Source organism: Balaenoptera acutorostrata, chromosome 8 (genome assembly GCF_949987535.1).
Source record: "Balaenoptera acutorostrata chromosome 8, mBalAcu1.1, whole genome shotgun sequence".
In the NCBI taxonomy this organism is placed as follows: domain Eukaryota; kingdom Metazoa; phylum Chordata; class Mammalia; order Artiodactyla; family Balaenopteridae; genus Balaenoptera; species Balaenoptera acutorostrata.
Window position 1 is genome coordinate 95,532,204 of NC_080071.1, and position 16,816 is coordinate 95,549,019.

Consider the following 16,816-nt stretch of genomic DNA (forward strand, 5'->3'; position numbering starts at 1 on the left):
CTGGTGGTGCACTGGTTGACAATCTGCCTGCCAATGCAGGGGACACGGGTTCGAGCCCTGGTCTGGGAGGAATCCACATGCCGCGGAGCAAGTGGGCCCGTGAGCCACAACTACTGAGCCTGCGGCTGTGGATCCAGTGCTCCGCAACTAGAGAGGCCGAGATACTGAGAGGCCTACGCACCGCGATGAAGAGTGGCCCCCACTTACCGTAACTGGAGAGAGCCCTAGCACAGAAACGAAGACCCAATATAGCAATCAATCAAAACATCAATCAATCTTAAAACAACAATAAAAAATAGAAAAAAAATGAAATAAAGCAGAACAGCGACGAATACCTCATGGAAACAGCTGCATGTCGCCCTTTCTGCGTGGTTACTCAGGGACTTACCTCGAGGTCAGTACTCACGTTGCGTTTCCCTTTAGCTCTAGAGCGGGGCACGATGAGCTCCACGCCGGTCATCGAAGCATCCGGCTAGCTACACAAAACTCATTGTCTTCCCAGAGCCATGCCTACAGTGGCCAGTGGCCTGTCAACAGCAGTCAATTTCAAGTAGCTTCAAGGCAGCATGAATGGAGCTTTCAAAATGGGAAAGCAAGGCTAGTTCCATCAGGCCCCCATTTCCGTGGGCACACGCAGCATACATCCCTGTGCTTTCTAGCAAGTCCAAAGACACACAGGTTGCTCAGCGGTTACTTCCCTGAATCAAGTCCTCAAAGCAAGGGTGTTCTGCATCTAGCGAACTGCCTCAACCAAGGAAAGCCCCAGCTAGGCCTCCGGGCCCGTGGCTCTTCAAAAGCCTGCAGTGTTATCCGAGGAACTGGGCTTTAGTTGCGGTCGGAACGCAAGCCGACATTCTCCTGGAGGCAGGGTGACTTCAGGCAGGGGGTCCCAGATGGAATACGAAGCCGAGTGTTTTTCTCAGTGCACCTCAGACTAGGGCAATGAGTCAGACTTGCACGGCATGTTGGCCCTGCTAGAACGGTGTTCGTGGACCTGTTGGAATGCTGGGGAAATCAAGCTGTCCCAAGAAAGAGTGCAGTCTGTTGCCCTACACTCGACATACACAGAGTGGCTCCGAAGGGCTACGAGCCTGGATGTGGCTGAGCAGGCCCATGGGGGCCTGAGGGTACTCAGTGTCCTTGCAGGGAATAGGGTGCCCACGCCAGGCTCCTAGATGTCCTGCAGAGCGTACTGACGTTAAAATAATGCAGAGCAGTGGCTACGGCCTCATGGAAACTGCTGCACGCCTCCGCTTCTGCATGGCAATTCAGGGCCTTACCTCCAGGCAAGTGCTCTCGCTGAGTGTCCCGTTAGCGCCACAGCATGGGAGGATGCTGACTTTCTCCTCGAGCAGAGTGACTTCAGGTACGAGGTCCGTGAAGAATTCTAAGCGGAGTGTTTTCTCACGGCAGCTCAGACGGGGGCCGTGACGAACACTTCCGTGGCAGGTCGCACTGGCTAGAAATGTGGTCCTGAGGCTGCTCCAGTGCTCTGGAAATGTAGCTCTCCTTAAGGTACGTGCAGGGTGTTGCCCATCACTCGGCATGCACAGAGGGCCTCCGAGGGACCGACCTTTGGGCCTCGATGTTGCTCAGCAGGCCCACAGGGGTCTGGAGGCACTCAGGGATCCTGGAGGGAAAATGATGCACACCCGAGGGGCCTAAGAGGCCTGGAAAGGGTACTTCCTTTAAAATACAGCAGAACAGAGGCTTCCCTGGTGGTGCACTGGTTGACAATCTGCCTGCCAATGCAGGGGACACGGGTTCGAGCCCTGGTCTGGGAGGAATCCACATGCCGCGGAGCAAGTGGGCCCGTGAGCCACAACTACTGAGCCTGCGGCTGTGGATCCAGTGCTCCGCAACTAGAGAGGCCGAGATACTGAGAGGCCTATGCACCGCGATGAAGAGTGGCCCCCACTTACCGTAACTGGAGAGAGCCCTAGCACAGAAACGAAGACCCAATATAGCAATCAATCAAAACATCAATCAATCTTAAAACAACAATAAAAAATAGAAAAAAAATGAAATAAAGCAGAACAGCGACGAATACCTCATGGAAACATCTGCTTGCCGCCCTTTCTGCGCGGTTCCTCAGGGACTTACCTCGAGGTCAGTACTCACGTTGCGTTTCCCTTTAGCTCTAGAGCGGGGCACGATGAGCTCCACGCCGGTCATCGAAGCATCCGGCTAGCTACACAAAACTCATTGTCTTCCCAGAGTCATGCCTACAGTGGCCAGTGGCCTGTCAACAGCAGTCAATTTCAAGTAGCTTCAAGGCAGCATGAATGGAGCTTTCAAAATGGGAAAGCAAGGCTAGTTCCATCAGGCCCCCATTTCCGTGGGCACACGCAGCATACATCCCTGTGCTTTCTAGCAAGTCCAAAGAGACACAGGTTGCTCAGCGGTTACTTCCCTGAATCAACTCCTCGAAGCAGGGTGTTCTGCATCTAGCGAACTGGCTCAACCAAAGAAAGCCCCAGCTAGGCCTCCGGGCCCGTGGCTCTTCAAAAGCCTGCAGTGTTATCCGAGGAACTGGGCTTTAGTTGCGGTCGGAACGCAAGCCGACATTCTCCTGGAGGTAGAGTGACTTCAGGCAGGGGGTCCCAGATGGAATACGAAGCCGAGTGTTTTTCTCAGTGCACCTCAGACTAGGGCAATGAGTCAGACTTGCACGGCATGTTGGCCCTGCTAGAACGGTGTTCGTGGACCTGTTGGAATGCTGGGGAAATCAAGCTGTCCCAAGAAAGAGTGCAGTCTGTTGCCCTACACTCGGCATACACAGAGTGGCTCCGAAGGGCTACGGGCCTGGATGTGGCTTAGCAGGCCCATGGGGGCCTGAGGGTACTCAGTGTCCTTGCAGGGAATAGGGTGCCCACGCGAGGCTCCTAGATGTCCTGCAGAGCGTACTGACGTTAAAATAATGCAGAGCAGTGGCTACGGCTTCATGGAAACTGCTGCACGCCTCCGCTTCTGCATGGCAATTCAGGGCCTTACCTCGAGGCAAGTGCTCTCGCTGAGGGTCCCGTTAGCGCCACAGCATGGGAGGATGCTGACTTTCTCCTCGAGCAGAGAGACTTCAGGTACGAGGTCCGCGAAGAATTCTAAGCGGAGTGTTTTCTCACGGCAGCTCAGACGGGGGCCGTGACGAACACTTCCGTGGCAGGTCGCACTGGCTAGAAATGTGGTCCTGAGGCTGCTCCAGTGCTCTGGAAATGTAGCTCTCCTTAAGGTTCGTGCAGGGTGTTGCCCATCACTCGGCATGCACAGAGGGCCTCCGATGGACTGACCTTTCGGCCTCGATGTTGCTCAGCAGGCCCACAGGGGTCTGGAGGCACTCGGATCCTGGAGGGAAAATGATGCACACCCGAGGGGCCTAAGAGTCCTGGAAAGGGTACTTCCTTTAAAATACAGCAGAACAGAGGCTTCCCTGGTGGTGCACTGGTTGACAATCTGCCTGCCAATGCAGGGGACACGGGTTCGAGCCCTGGTTGGGGAGGAATCCACATGCCGCGGAGCAAGTGGGCCCGTGAGACACAACTACTGGGCCTGCGCCTCTGGAGCCTGTGCTCCGCAACAAGAGAGGCCACGATACTGAGAGGCCTATGCACCGCGATGAAGAGTGGCCCCCACTTACCGTAACTGGAGAGAGCCCTAGCACAGAAACGAAGACCCAATATAGCAATCAATCAATCCATCAATCAATCTTAAAACAACAATAAAAAATATAAAAATTAAAATGAAATAAAGCAGAACAGCGACGAATACCTCATGGAAACAGCCGCATGCCGCCCTTTCTGCACGGTTCCTCAGGGACTTACCTCGAGGTCAGTACTCACGTTGCGTTTCCCTTTAGCTCTAGAGCGGGGCAGGATGAGCTCCACGCCGGTCATCGAAGCATCCGGCTAGCTACACAAAACTCATTGTCTTCCCAGAGCCATGCCTACAGTGGCCAGTGGCCTGTCAACAACAGTCAATTTCAAGTAGCTTCAAGGCAGCATGAATGGAGCTTTCAAAATGGGAAAGCAAGGCTAGTTCCATCAGGCCCCCATTTCCGTGGGCACACGCAGCATACATCCCTGTGATTTCTAGGAAGTCCAAAGAGACACAGGTTGCTCAGCGGTTACTTCCCTGAATCAACTCCTTGAAGCAGGGTGTTCTGCATCTAGTGAACTGCCTCAACCAAGGAAAGCCCCAGCTAGGCCTCTGGGCCCGTGGCTCTTCAAAAGCCTGCAGTGTTATCCGAGGAACTGGGCTTTAGTTGCGGTCGGAACGCAAGCCGACATTCTCCTGGAGGCAGGGTGACTTCAGGCAGGGGGTCCCAGATGGAATACGAAGCCGAGTGTTTTTCTCAGTGCACCTCAGACTAGGGCAATGAGTCAGACTTGCACGGCATGTTGGCCCTGCTAGAACGGTGTTCGTGGACATGTGGGAATGCTGGGGAAATCAAGCTTTCCCAAGAAAGTGTGCAGTGTGTTGCCCTACACTCGGCATACACAGAGTGGCTCCGAAGGGCTACGGGCCTGGATGTGGCTTAGCAGGCCCATGGGGGCCTGAGGGTACTCAGTGTCCTTGCAGGGAATAGGGTGCCCACGCGAGGCTCCTAGATGTCCTGCAGAGCGTACTGACTTTAAAATAATGCAGAGCAGTGGCTACGGCCTCATGGAAACTGCTGCACGCCTCTGCTTCTGCATGGCAATTCAGGGTCTTACCTCGAGGCAAGTGCTCTCGGTGAGGGTCCCGTTAGCGCCACAGCATGGGAGGATGCTGACTGTCTCCTCGAGCAGAGTGACTTCAGGTACGAGGTCCGTGAAGAATTCTAAGCGGAGTGTTTTCTCACGGCAGCTCAGACGGGGGCCGTGACGAACACTTCCGTGGCAGGTCGCACTGGCTAGAAATGTGGTCCTGAGGCTGCTCCAGTGCTCTGGAAATGTAGCTCTCCTTAAGGTACGTGCAGGGTGTTGCCCATCACTCGGCATGCACAGAGGGCCTCCGAGGGACCGACCTTTGGGCCTCGATGTTGCTCAGCAGGCCCACAGGGGTCTGGAGGCACTCAGGGATCCTGGAGGGAAAATGATGCACACCCGAGGGGCCTAAGAGGCCTGGAAAGGGTACTTCCTTTAAAATACAGCAGAACAGAGGCTTCCCTGGTGGTGCACTGGTTGACAATCTGCCTGCCAATGCAGGGGACACGGGTTCGAGCCCTGGTCTGGGAGGAATCCACATGCCGCGGAGCAAGTGGGCCCGTGAGCCACAACTACTGAGCCTGCGGCTGTGGATCCAGTGCTCCGCAACTAGAGAGGCCGAGATACTGAGAGGCCTACGCACCGCGATGAAGAGTGGCCCCCACTTACCGTAACTGGAGAGAGCCCTAGCACAGAAACGAAGACCCAATATAGCAATCAATCAAAACATCAATCAATCTTAAAACAACAATAAAAAATAGAAAAAAAATGAAATAAAGCAGAACAGCGACGAATACCTCATGGAAACAGCTGCATGCCGCCCTTTCTGCGTGGTTACTCAGGGACTTACCTCGAGGTCAGTACTCACGTTGCGTTTCCCTTTAGCTCTAGAGCGGGGCACGATGAGCTCCACGCCGGTCATCGAAGCATCCGGCTAGCTACACAAAACTCATTGTCTTCCCAGAGCCATGCCTACAGTGGCCAGTGGCCTGTCAACAGCAGTCAATTTCAAGTAGCTTCAAGGCAGCATGAATGGAGCTTTCAAAATGGGAAAGCAAGGCTAGTTCCATCAGGCCCCCATTTCCGTGGGCACACGCAGCATACATCCCTGTGCTTTCTAGCAAGTCCAAAGACACACAGGTTGCTCAGCGGTTACTTCCCTGAATCAAGTCCTCAAAGCAAGGGTGTTCTGCATCTAGCGAACTGCCTCAACCAAGGAAAGCCCCAGCTAGGCCTCCGGGCCCGTGGCTCTTCAAAAGCCTGCAGTGTTATCCGAGGAACTGGGCTTTAGTTGCGGTCGGAACGCAAGCTGACATTCTCCTGGAGGCAGGGTGACTTCAGGCAGGGGGTCCCAGATGGAATACGAAGCCGAGTGTTTTTCTCAGTGCACCTCAGACTAGGGCAATGAGTCAGACTTGCACGGCATGTTGGCCCTGCTAGAACGGTGTTCGTGGACCTGTTGGAATGCTGGGGAAATCAAGCTGTCCCAAGAAAGAGTGCAGTCTGTGGCCCTACACTCGGCATACACAGAGTGGCTCCGAAGGGCTACGGGCCTGGATGTGGCTTAGCAGGCCCATGGGGGCCTGAGGGTACTCAGTGTCCTTGCAGGGAATAGGGTGCCCACGCCAGGCTCCTAGATGTCCTGCAGAGCGTACTGACGTTAAAATAATGCAGAGCAGTGGCTACGGCCTCATGGAAACTGCTGCACGCCTCCGCTTCTGCATGGCAATTCAGGGCCTTACCTCGAGGCAAGTGCTCTCGCTGAGTGTCCCGTTAGCGCCACAGCATGGGAGGATGCTGACTTTCTCCTCGAGCAGAGTGACTTCAGGTACGAGGTCCGCGAAGAATTCTAAGCGGAGTGTTTTCTCACGGCAGCTCAGACGGGGGCCGTGACGAACACTTCCGTGGCAGGTCGCACTGGCTAGAAATGTGGTCCTGAGGCTGCTCCAGTGCTCTGGAAATGTAGCTCTCCTTAAGGTACGTGCAGGGTGTTGCCCATCACTCGGCATGCACAGAGGGCCTCCGAGGGACCGACCTTTGGGCCTCGATGTTGCTCAGCAGGCCCACAGGGGTCTGGAGGCACTCAGGGATCCTGGAGGGAAAATGATGCACACCCGAGGGGCCTAAGAGGCCTGGAAAGGGTACTTCCTTTAAAATACAGCAGAACAGAGGCTTCCCTGGTGGTGCACTGGTTGACAATCTGCCTGCCAATGCAGGGGACACGGGTTCGAGCCCTGGTCTGGGAGGAATCCACATGCCGCGGAGCAAGTGGGCCCGTGAGCCACAACTACTGGGCCTGCGCCTCTGGAGCCTGTGATCCGTAACAAGAGAGGCCGCGATACTGAGAGGCCTACGCACCGCGATGAAGAGTGGCCCCCACTTACCGTAACTGGAGAGAGCCCTAGCACAGAAACGAAGACCCAATGTAGCAATCAATTAATCCATCAATCAATCTTAAAACAACATTAACAAATAAAAAAATAAAATGAAATAAAGCAGAACAGCGACGAATACCTCATGGAAACAGCTGCATGCCGCCCTTTCTGCGTGGTTACTCAGGGACTTACCTCGAGGTCAGTACTCACGTTGCGTTTCCCTTTAGCTCTAGAGCGGGGCACGATGAGCTCCACGCCGGTCATCGAAGCATCCGGCTAGCTACACAAAACTCATTGTCTTCCCAGAGCCATGCCTACAGTGGCCAGTGGCCTGTCAACAGCAGTCAATTTCAAGTAGCTTCAAGGCAGCATGAATGGAGCTTTCAAAATGGGAAAGCAAGGCTAGTTCCATCAGGCCCCCATTTCCGTGGGCACACGCAGCATACATCCCTGTGCTTTCTAGCAAGTCCAAAGACACACAGGTTGCTCAGCGGTTACTTCCCTGAATCAAGTCCTCAAAGCAAGGGTGTTCTGCATCTAGCGAACTGCCTCAACCAAGGAAAGCCCCAGCTAGGCCTCCGGGCCCGTGGCTCTTCAAAAGCCTGCAGTGTTATCCGAGGAACTGGGCTTTAGTTGCGGTCGGAACGCAAGCCGACATTCTCCTGGAGGCAGGGTGACTTCAGGCAGGGGGTCCCAGATGGAATACGAAGCCGAGTGTTTTTCTCAGTGCACCTCAGACTAGGGCAATGAGTCAGACTTGCACGGCATGTTGGCCCTGCTAGAACGGTGTTCGTGGACCTGTTGGAATGCTGGGGAAATCAAGCTGTCCCAAGAAAGAGTGCAGTCTGTTGCCCTACACTCGACATACACAGAGTGGCTCCGAAGGGCTACGAGCCTGGATGTGGCTTAGCAGGCCCATGGGGGCCTGAGGGTACTCAGTGTCCTTGCAGGGAATAGGGTGCCCACGCCAGGCTCCTAGATGTCCTGCAGAGCGTACTGACGTTAAAATAATGCAGAGCAGTGGCTACGGCCTCATGGAAACTGCTGCACGCCTCCGCTTCTGCATGGCAATTCAGGGCCTTACCTCGAGGCAAGTGCTCTCGCTGAGTGTCCCGTTAGCGCCACAGCATGGGAGGATGCTGACTTTCTCCTCGAGCAGAGTGACTTCAGGTACGAGGTCCGTGAAGAATTCTAAGCGGAGTGTTTTCTCACGGCAGCTCAGACGGGGGCCGTGACGAACACTTCCGTGGCAGGTCGCACTGGCTAGAAATGTGGTCCTGAGGCTGCTCCAGTGCTCTGGAAATGTAGCTCTCCTTAAGGTACGTGCAGGGTGTTGCACATCACTCGGCATGCACAGAGGGCCTCCGAGGGACCGACCTTTGGGCCTCGATGTTGCTCAGCAGGCCCACAGGGGTCTGGAGGCACTCAGAGATCCTGGAGGGAAAATGATGCACACCCGAGGGGCCTAAGAGGCCTGGAAAGGGTACTTCCTTTAAAATACAGCAGAACAGAGGCTTCCCTGGTGGTGCACTGGTTGACAATCTGCCTGCCAATGCAGGGGACACGGGTTCGAGCCCTGGTCTGGGAGGAATCCACATGCCGCGGAGCAAGTGGGCCCGTGAGCCACAACTACTGAGCCTGCGGCTGTGGATCCAGTGCTCCGCAACTAGAGAGGCCGAGATACTGAGAGGCCTATGCACCGCGATGAAGAGTGGCCCCCACTTACCGTAACTGGAGAGAGCCCTAGCACAGAAACGAAGACCCAATATAGCAATCAATCAAAATATCAATCAATCTTAAAACAACAATAAAAAATAGAAAAAAAATGAAATAAAGCAGAACAGCGACGAATACCTCATGGAAACATCTGCTTGCCGCCCTTTCTGCGCGGTTCCTCAGGGACTTACCTCGAGGTCAGTACTCACGTTGCGTTTCCCTTTAGCTCTAGAGCGTGGCACGATGAGCTCCACGCCGGTCATCGAAGCATCCGGCTAGCTACACAAAACTCATTGTCTTCCCAGAGTCATGCCTACAGTGGCCAGTGGCCTGTCAACAGCAGTCAATTTCAAGTAGCTTCAAGGCAGCATGAATGGAGCTTTCAAAATGGGAAAGCAAGGCTAGTTCCATCAGGCCCCCATTTCCGTGGGCACACGCAGCATACATCCCTGTGCTTTCTAGCAAGTCCAAAGAGACACAGGTTGCTCAGCGGTTACTTCCCTGAATCAACTCCTCGAAGCAGGGTGTTCTGCATCTAGCGAACTGCCTCAACCAAAGAAAGCCCCAGCTAGGCCTCCGGGCCCGTGGCTCTTCAAAAGCCTGCAGTGTTATCCGAGGAACTGGGCTTTAGTTGCGGTCGGAACGCAAGCCGACATTCTCCTGGAGGCAGGGTGACTTCAGGCAGGGGGTCCCAGATGGAATACGAAGCCGAGTGTTTTTCTCAGTGCACCTCAGACTAGGGCAATGAGTCAGACTTGCACGGCATGTTGGCCCTGCTAGAACGGTGTTCGTGGACCTGTTGGAATGCTGGGGAAATCAAGCTGTCCCAAGAAAGAGTGCAGTCTGTTGCCCTACACTCGGCATACACAGAGTGGCTCCGAAGGGCTACGGGCCTGGATGTGGCTTAGCAGGCCCATGGGGGCCTGAGGGTACTCAGTGTCCTTGCAGGGAATAGGGTGCCCACGCGAGGCTCCTAGATGTCCTGCAGAGCGTACTGACTTTAAAATAATGCAGAGCAGTGGCTACGGCCTCATGGAAACTGCTGCACGCCTCTGCTTCTGCATGGCAATTCAGGGTCTTACCTCGAGGCAAGTGCTCTCGGTGAGGGTCCCGTTAGCGCCACAGCATGGGAGGATGCTGACTGTCTCCTCGAGCAGAGTGACTTCAGGTACGAGGTCCGTGAAGAATTCTAAGCGGAGTGTTTTCTCACGGCAGCTCAGACGGGGGCCGTGACGAACACTTCCGTGGCAGGTCGCACTGGCTAGAAATGTGGTCCTGAGGCTGCTCCAGTGCTCTGGAAATGTAGCTCTCCTTAAGGTACGTGCAGGGTGTTGCCCATCACTCGGCATGCACAGAGGGCCTCCGAGGGACCGACCTTTGGGCCTCGATGTTGCTCAGCAGGCCCACAGGGGTCTGGAGGCACTCAGGGATCCTGGAGGGAAAATGATGCACACCCGAGGGGCCTAAGAGGCCTGGAAAGGGTACTTCCTTTAAAATACAGCAGAACAGAGGCTTCCCTGGTGGTGCACTGGTTGACAATCTGCCTGCCAATGCAGGGGACACGGGTTCGAGCCGTGGTCTGGGAGGAATCCACATGCCGCGGAGCAAGTGGGCCCGTGAGCCACAACTACTGAGCCTGCGGCTGTGGATCCAGTGCTCCGCAACTAGAGAGGCCGAGATACTGAGAGGCCTATGCACCGCGATGAAGAGTGGCCCCCACTTACCGTAACTGGAGAGAGCCCTAGCACAGAAACGAAGACCCAATATAGCAATCAATCAAAACATCAATCAATCTTAAAACAACAATAAAAAATAGAAAAAAAATGAAATAAAGCAGAACAGCGACGAATACCTCATGGAAACATCTGCTTGCCGCCCTTTCTGCGCGGTTCCTCAGGGACTTACCTCGAGGTCAGTACTCACGTTGCGTTTCCCTTTAGCTCTAGAGCGGGGCACGATGAGCTCCACGCCGGTCATCGAAGCATCCGGCTAGCTACACAAAACTCATTGTCTTCCCAGAGTCATGCCTACAGTGGCCAGTGGCCTGTCAACAGCAGTCAATTTCAAGTAGCTTCAAGGCAGCATGAATGGAGCTTTCAAAATGGGAAAGCAAGGCTAGTTCCATCAGGCCCCCATTTCCGTGGGCACACGCAGCATACATCCCTGTGCTTTCTAGCAAGTCCAAAGAGACACAGGTTGCTCAGCGGTTACTTCCCTGAATCAACTCCTCGAAGCAGGGTGTTCTGCATCTAGCGAACTGGCTCAACCAAAGAAAGCCCCAGCTAGGCCTCCGGGCCCGTGGCTCTTCAAAAGCCTGCAGTGTTATCCGAGGAACTGGGCTTTAGTTGCGGTCGGAACGCAAGCCGACATTCTCCTGGAGGTAGGGTGACTTCAGGCAGGGGGTCCCAGATGGAATACGAAGCCGAGTGTTTTTCTCAGTGCACCTCAGACTAGGGCAATGAGTCAGACTTGCACGGCATGTTGGCCCTGCTAGAACGGTGTTCGTGGACCTGTTGGAATGCTGGGGAAATCAAGCTGTCCCAAGAAAGAGTGCAGTCTGTTGCCCTACACTCGGCATACACAGAGTGGCTCCGAAGGGCTACGGGCCTGGATGTGGCTTAGCAGGCCCATGGGGGCCTGAGGGTACTCAGTGTCCTTGCAGGGAATAGGGTGCCCACGCGAGGCTCCTAGATGTCCTGCAGAGCGTACTGACGTTAAAATAATGCAGAGCACTGGCTACGGCCTCATGGAAACTGCTGCACGCCTCCGCTTCTGCATGGCAATTCAGGGCCTTACCTCGAGGCAAGTGCTCTCGCTGAGGGTCCCGTTAGCGCCACAGCATGGGAGGATGCTGACTTTCTCCTCGAGCAGAGAGACTTCAGGTACGAGGTCCGCGAAGAATTCTAAGCGGAGTGTTTTCTCACGGCAGCTCAGACGGGGGCCGTGACGAACACTTCCGTGGCAGGTCGCACTGGCTAGAAATGTGGTCCTGAGGCTGCTCCAGTGCTCTGGAAATGTAGCTCTCCTTAAGGTTCGTGCAGGGTGTTGCCCATCACTCGGCATGCACAGAGGGCCTCCGATGGACTGACCTTTGGGCCTCGATGTTGCTCAGCAGGCCCACAGGGGTCTGGAGGCACTCGGATCCTGGAGGGAAAATGATGCACACCCGAGGGGCCTAAGAGGCCTGGAAAGGGTACTTCCTTTAAAATACAGCAGAACAGAGGCTTCCCTGGTGGTGCACTGGTTGACAATCTGCCTGCCAATGCAGGGGACACGGGTTCGAGCCCTGGTTGGGGAGGAATCCACATGCCGCGGAGCAAGTGGGCCCGTGAGACACAACTACTGGGCCTGCGCCTCTGGAGCCTGTGCTCCGCAACAAGAGAGGCCACGATACTGAGAGGCCTATGCACCGCGATGAAGAGTGGCCCCCACTTACCGTAACTGGAGAGAGCCCTAGCACAGAAACGAAGACCCAATATAGCAATCAATCAATCCATCAATCAATCTTAAAACAACAATAAAAAATATAAAAATTAAAATGAAATAAAGCAGAACAGCGACGAATACCTCATGGAAACAGCCGCATGCCGCCCTTTCTGCACGGTTCCTCAGGGACTTACCTCGAGGTCAGTACTCACGTTGCGTTTCCTTTTAGCTCTAGAGCGGGGCACGATGAGCTCCACGCCGGTCATCGAAGCATCCGGCTAGCTACACAAAACTCATTTTCTTCCCAGAGCCATGCCTACAGTGGCCAGTGGCCTGTCAACAACAGTCAATTTCAAGTAGCTTCAAGGCAGCATGAATGGAGCTTTCAAAATGGGAAAGCAAGGCTAGTTCCATCAGGCCCCCATTTCCGTGGGCACACGCAGCATACATCCCTGTGATTTCTAGGAAGTCCAAAGAGACACAGGTTGCTCAGCGGTTACTTCCCTGAATCAACTCCTTGAAGCAGGGTGTTCTGCATCTAGTGAACTGCCTCAACCAAGGAAAGCCCCAGCTAGGCCTCTGGGCCCGTGGCTCTTCAAAAGCCTGCAGTGTTATCCGAGGAACTGGGCTTTAGTTGCGGTCGGAACGCAAGCCGACATTCTCCTGGAGGCAGGGTGACTTCAGGCAGGGGGTCCCAGATGGAATACGAAGCCGAGTGTTTTTCTCAGTGCACCTCAGACTAGGGCAATGAGTCAGACTTGCACGGCATGTTGGCCCTGCTAGAACGGTGTTCGTGGACATGTGGGAATGCTGGGGAAATCAAGCTTTCCCAAGAAAGTGTGCAGTGTGTTGCCCTACACTCGGCATACACAGAGTGGCTCCGAAGGGCTACGGGCCTGGATGTGGCTTAGCAGGCCCATGGGGGCCTGAGGGTACTCAGTGTCCTTGCAGGGAATAGGGTGCCCACGCGAGGCTCCTAGATGTCCTGCAGAGCGTACTGACTTTAAAATAATGCAGAGCAGTGGCTACGGCCTCATGGAAACTGCTGCACGCCTCCGCTTCTGCATGGCAATTCAGGGTCTTACCTCGAGGCAAGTGCTCTCGGTGAGGGTCCCGTTAGCGCCACAGCATGGGAGGATGCTGACTGTCTCCTCGAGCACAGTGACTTCAGGTACGAGGTCCGTGAAGAATTCTAAGCGGAGTGTTTTCTCACGGCAGCTCAGACGGGGGCCGTGACGAACACTTCCGTGGCAGGTCGCACTGGCTAGAAATGTGGTCCTGAGGCTGCTCCAGTGCTCTGGAAATGTAGCTCTCCTTAAGGTACGTGCAGGGTGTTGCCCATCACTCGGCATGCACAGAGGGCCTCCGAGGGACCGACCTTTGGGCCTCGATGTTGCTCAGCAGGCCCACAGGGGTCTGGAGGCACTCAGGGATCCTGGAGGGAAAATGATGCACACCCGAGGGGCCTAAGAGGCCTGGAAAGGGTACTTCCTTTAAAATACAGCAGAACAGAGGCTTCCCTGGTGGTGCACTGGTTGACAATCTGCCTGCCAATGCAGGGGACACGGGTTCGAGCCGTGGTCTGGGAGGAATCCACATGCCGCGGAGCAAGTGGGCCCGTGAGCCACAACTACTGAGCCTGCGGCTGTGGATCCAGTGCTCCGCAACTAGAGAGGCCGAGATACTGAGAGGCCTATGCACCGCGATGAAGAGTGGCCCCCACTTAACGTAACTGGAGAGAGCCCTAGCACAGAAACGAAGACCCAATATAGCAATCAATCAAAACATCAATCAATCTTAAAACAACAATAAAAAATAGAAAAAAAATGAAATAAAGCAGAACAGCGACGAATACCTCATGGAAACATCTGCTTGCCGCCCTTTCTGCGCGGTTCCTCAGGGACTTACCTCGAGGTCAGTACTCACGTTGCGTTTCCCTTTAGCTCTAGAGCGTGGCCCGATGAGCTCCACGCCGGTCATCGAAGCATCCGGCTAGCTACACAAAACTCATTGTCTTCCCAGAGTCATGCCTACAGTGGCCAGTGGCCTGTCAACAGCAGTCAATTTCAAGTAGCTTCAAGGCAGCATGCATGGAGCTTTCAAAATGGGAAAGCAAGGCTAGTTCCATCAGGCCCCCATTTCCGTGGGCACACGCAGCATACATCCCTGTGCTTTCTAGCAAGTCCAAAGAGACACAGGTTGCTCAGCGGTTACTTCCCTGAATCAACTCCTCGAAGCAGGGTGTTCTGCATCTAGCGAACTGCCTCAACCAAAGAAAGCCCCAGCTAGGCCTCCGGGCCCGTGGCTCTTCAAAAGCCTGCAGTGTTATCCGAGGAACTGGGCTTTAGTTGCGGTCGGAACGCAAGCCGACATTCTCCTGGAGGCAGGGTGACTTCAGGCAGGGGGTCCCAGATGGAATACGAAGCCGAGTGTTTTTCTCAGTGCACCTCAGACTAGGGCAATGAGTCAGACTTGCACGGCATGTTGGCCCTGCTAGAACGGTGTTCGTGGACCTGTTGGAATGCTGGGGAAATCAAGCTGTCCCAAGAAAGAGTGCAGTCTGTTGCCCTACACTCGGCATACACAGAGTGGCTCCGAAGGGCTACGGGCCTGGATGTGGCTTAGCAGGCCCATGGGGGCCTGAGGGTACTCAGTGTCCTTGCAGGGAATAGGGTGCCCACGCGAGGCTCCTAGATGTCCTGCAGAGCGTACTGACGTTAAAATAATGCAGAGCACTGGCTACGGCCTCATGGAAACTGCTGCACGCCTCCGCTTCTGCATGGCAATTCAGGGCCTTACCTCGAGGCAAGTGCTCTCGCTGAGGGTCCCGTTAGCGCCACAGCATGGGAGGATGCTGACTTTCTCCTCGAGCAGAGTGACTTCAGGTACGAGGTCCGCGAAGAATTCTAAGCGGAGTGTTTTCTCACGGCAGCTCAGACGGGGGCCGTGACGAACACTTCCGTGGCAGGTCGCACTGGCTAGAAATGTGGTCCTGAGGCTGCTCCAGTGCTCTGGAAATGTAGCTCTCCTTAAGGTTCGTGCAGGGTGTTGCCCATCACTCGGCATGCACAGAGGGCCTCCGATGGACTGACCTTTGGGCCTCGATGTTGCTCAGCAGGCCCACAGGGGTCTGGAGGCACTCGGATCCTGGAGGGAAAATGATGCACACCCGAGGGGCCTAAGAGTCCTGGAAAGGGTACTTCCTTTAAAATACAGCAGAACAGAGGCTTCCCTGGTGGTGCACTGGTTGACAATCTGCCTGCCAATGCAGGGGACACGGGTTCGAGCCCTGGTTGGGGAGGAATCCACATGCCGCGGAGCAAGTGGGCCCGTGAGACACAACTACTGGGCCTGCGCCTCTGGAGCCTGTGCTCCGCAACAAGAGAGGCCACGATACTGAGAGGCCTATGCACCGCGATGAAAAGTGGCCCCCACTTACCGTAACTGGAGAGAGCCCTAGCACAGAAACGAAGACCCAATATAGCAATCAATCAATCCATCAATCAATCTTAAAACAACAATAAAAAATATAAAAATTAAAATGAAATAAAGCAGAACAGCGACGAATACCTCATGGAAACAGCCGCATGCCGCCCTTTCTGCACGGTTCCTCAGGGACTTACCTCGAGGTCAGTACTCACGTTGCGTTTCCCTTTAGCTCTAGAGCGGGGCAGGATGAGCTCCACGCCGGTCATCGAAGCATCCGGCTAGCTACACAAAACTCATTGTCTTCCCAGAGCCATGCCTACAGTGGCCAGTGGCCTGTCAACAACAGTCAATTTCAAGTAGCTTCAAGGCAGCATGAATGGAGCTTTCAAAATGGGAAAGCAAGGGTAGTTCCATCAGGCCCCCATTTCCGTGGGCACACGCAGCATACATCCCTGTGATTTCTAGGAAGTCCAAAGAGACACAGGTTGCTCAGCGGTTACTTCCCTGAATCAACTCCTCGAAGCAGGGTGTTCTGCATCTAGCGAACTGCCTCAACCAAGGAAAGCCCCAGCTAGGCCTCCGGGCCCGTGGCTCTTCAAAAGCCTGCAGTGTTATCCGAGGAACTGGGCTTTAGTTGCGGTCGGAACGCAAGCCGACATTCTCCTGGGGGCAGGGTGACTTCAGGCAGGGGGTCCCAGATGGAATACGAAGCCGAGTGTTTTTCTCAGTGCACCTCAGACTAGGGCAATGAGTCAGACTTGCACGGCATGTTGGCCCTGCTAGAACGGTGTTCGTGGACCAGTGGGAATGCTGGGGAAATCAAGCTGTCCCAAGAAAGAGTGCAGTCTGTTGCCCTACACTCGGCATACACAGAGTGGCTCCGAAGGGCTACGTGCCTGGATGTGGCTGAGCAGGCCCATGGGGGCCTGAGGGTACTCAGTGTCCTTGCAGGGAATAGGGTGCCCACGCCAGGCTCCTAGATGTCCTGCAGAGCCTACTGACGTTAAAATGATGCAGAGCAGTGGCTACGGCCTCATGGAAACTGCTTCACGCCTCCGCTTCTGCATGGCAATTCAGGGCCTTACCGCGAGGCAAGTGCTCTCGCTGAGGGTCCCGTTAGCGCCACAGCATGGGAGGATGCTGACTTTCTCCTCCAGCAGAGTGACTTCAGGTACGAGGTCCGCGAAG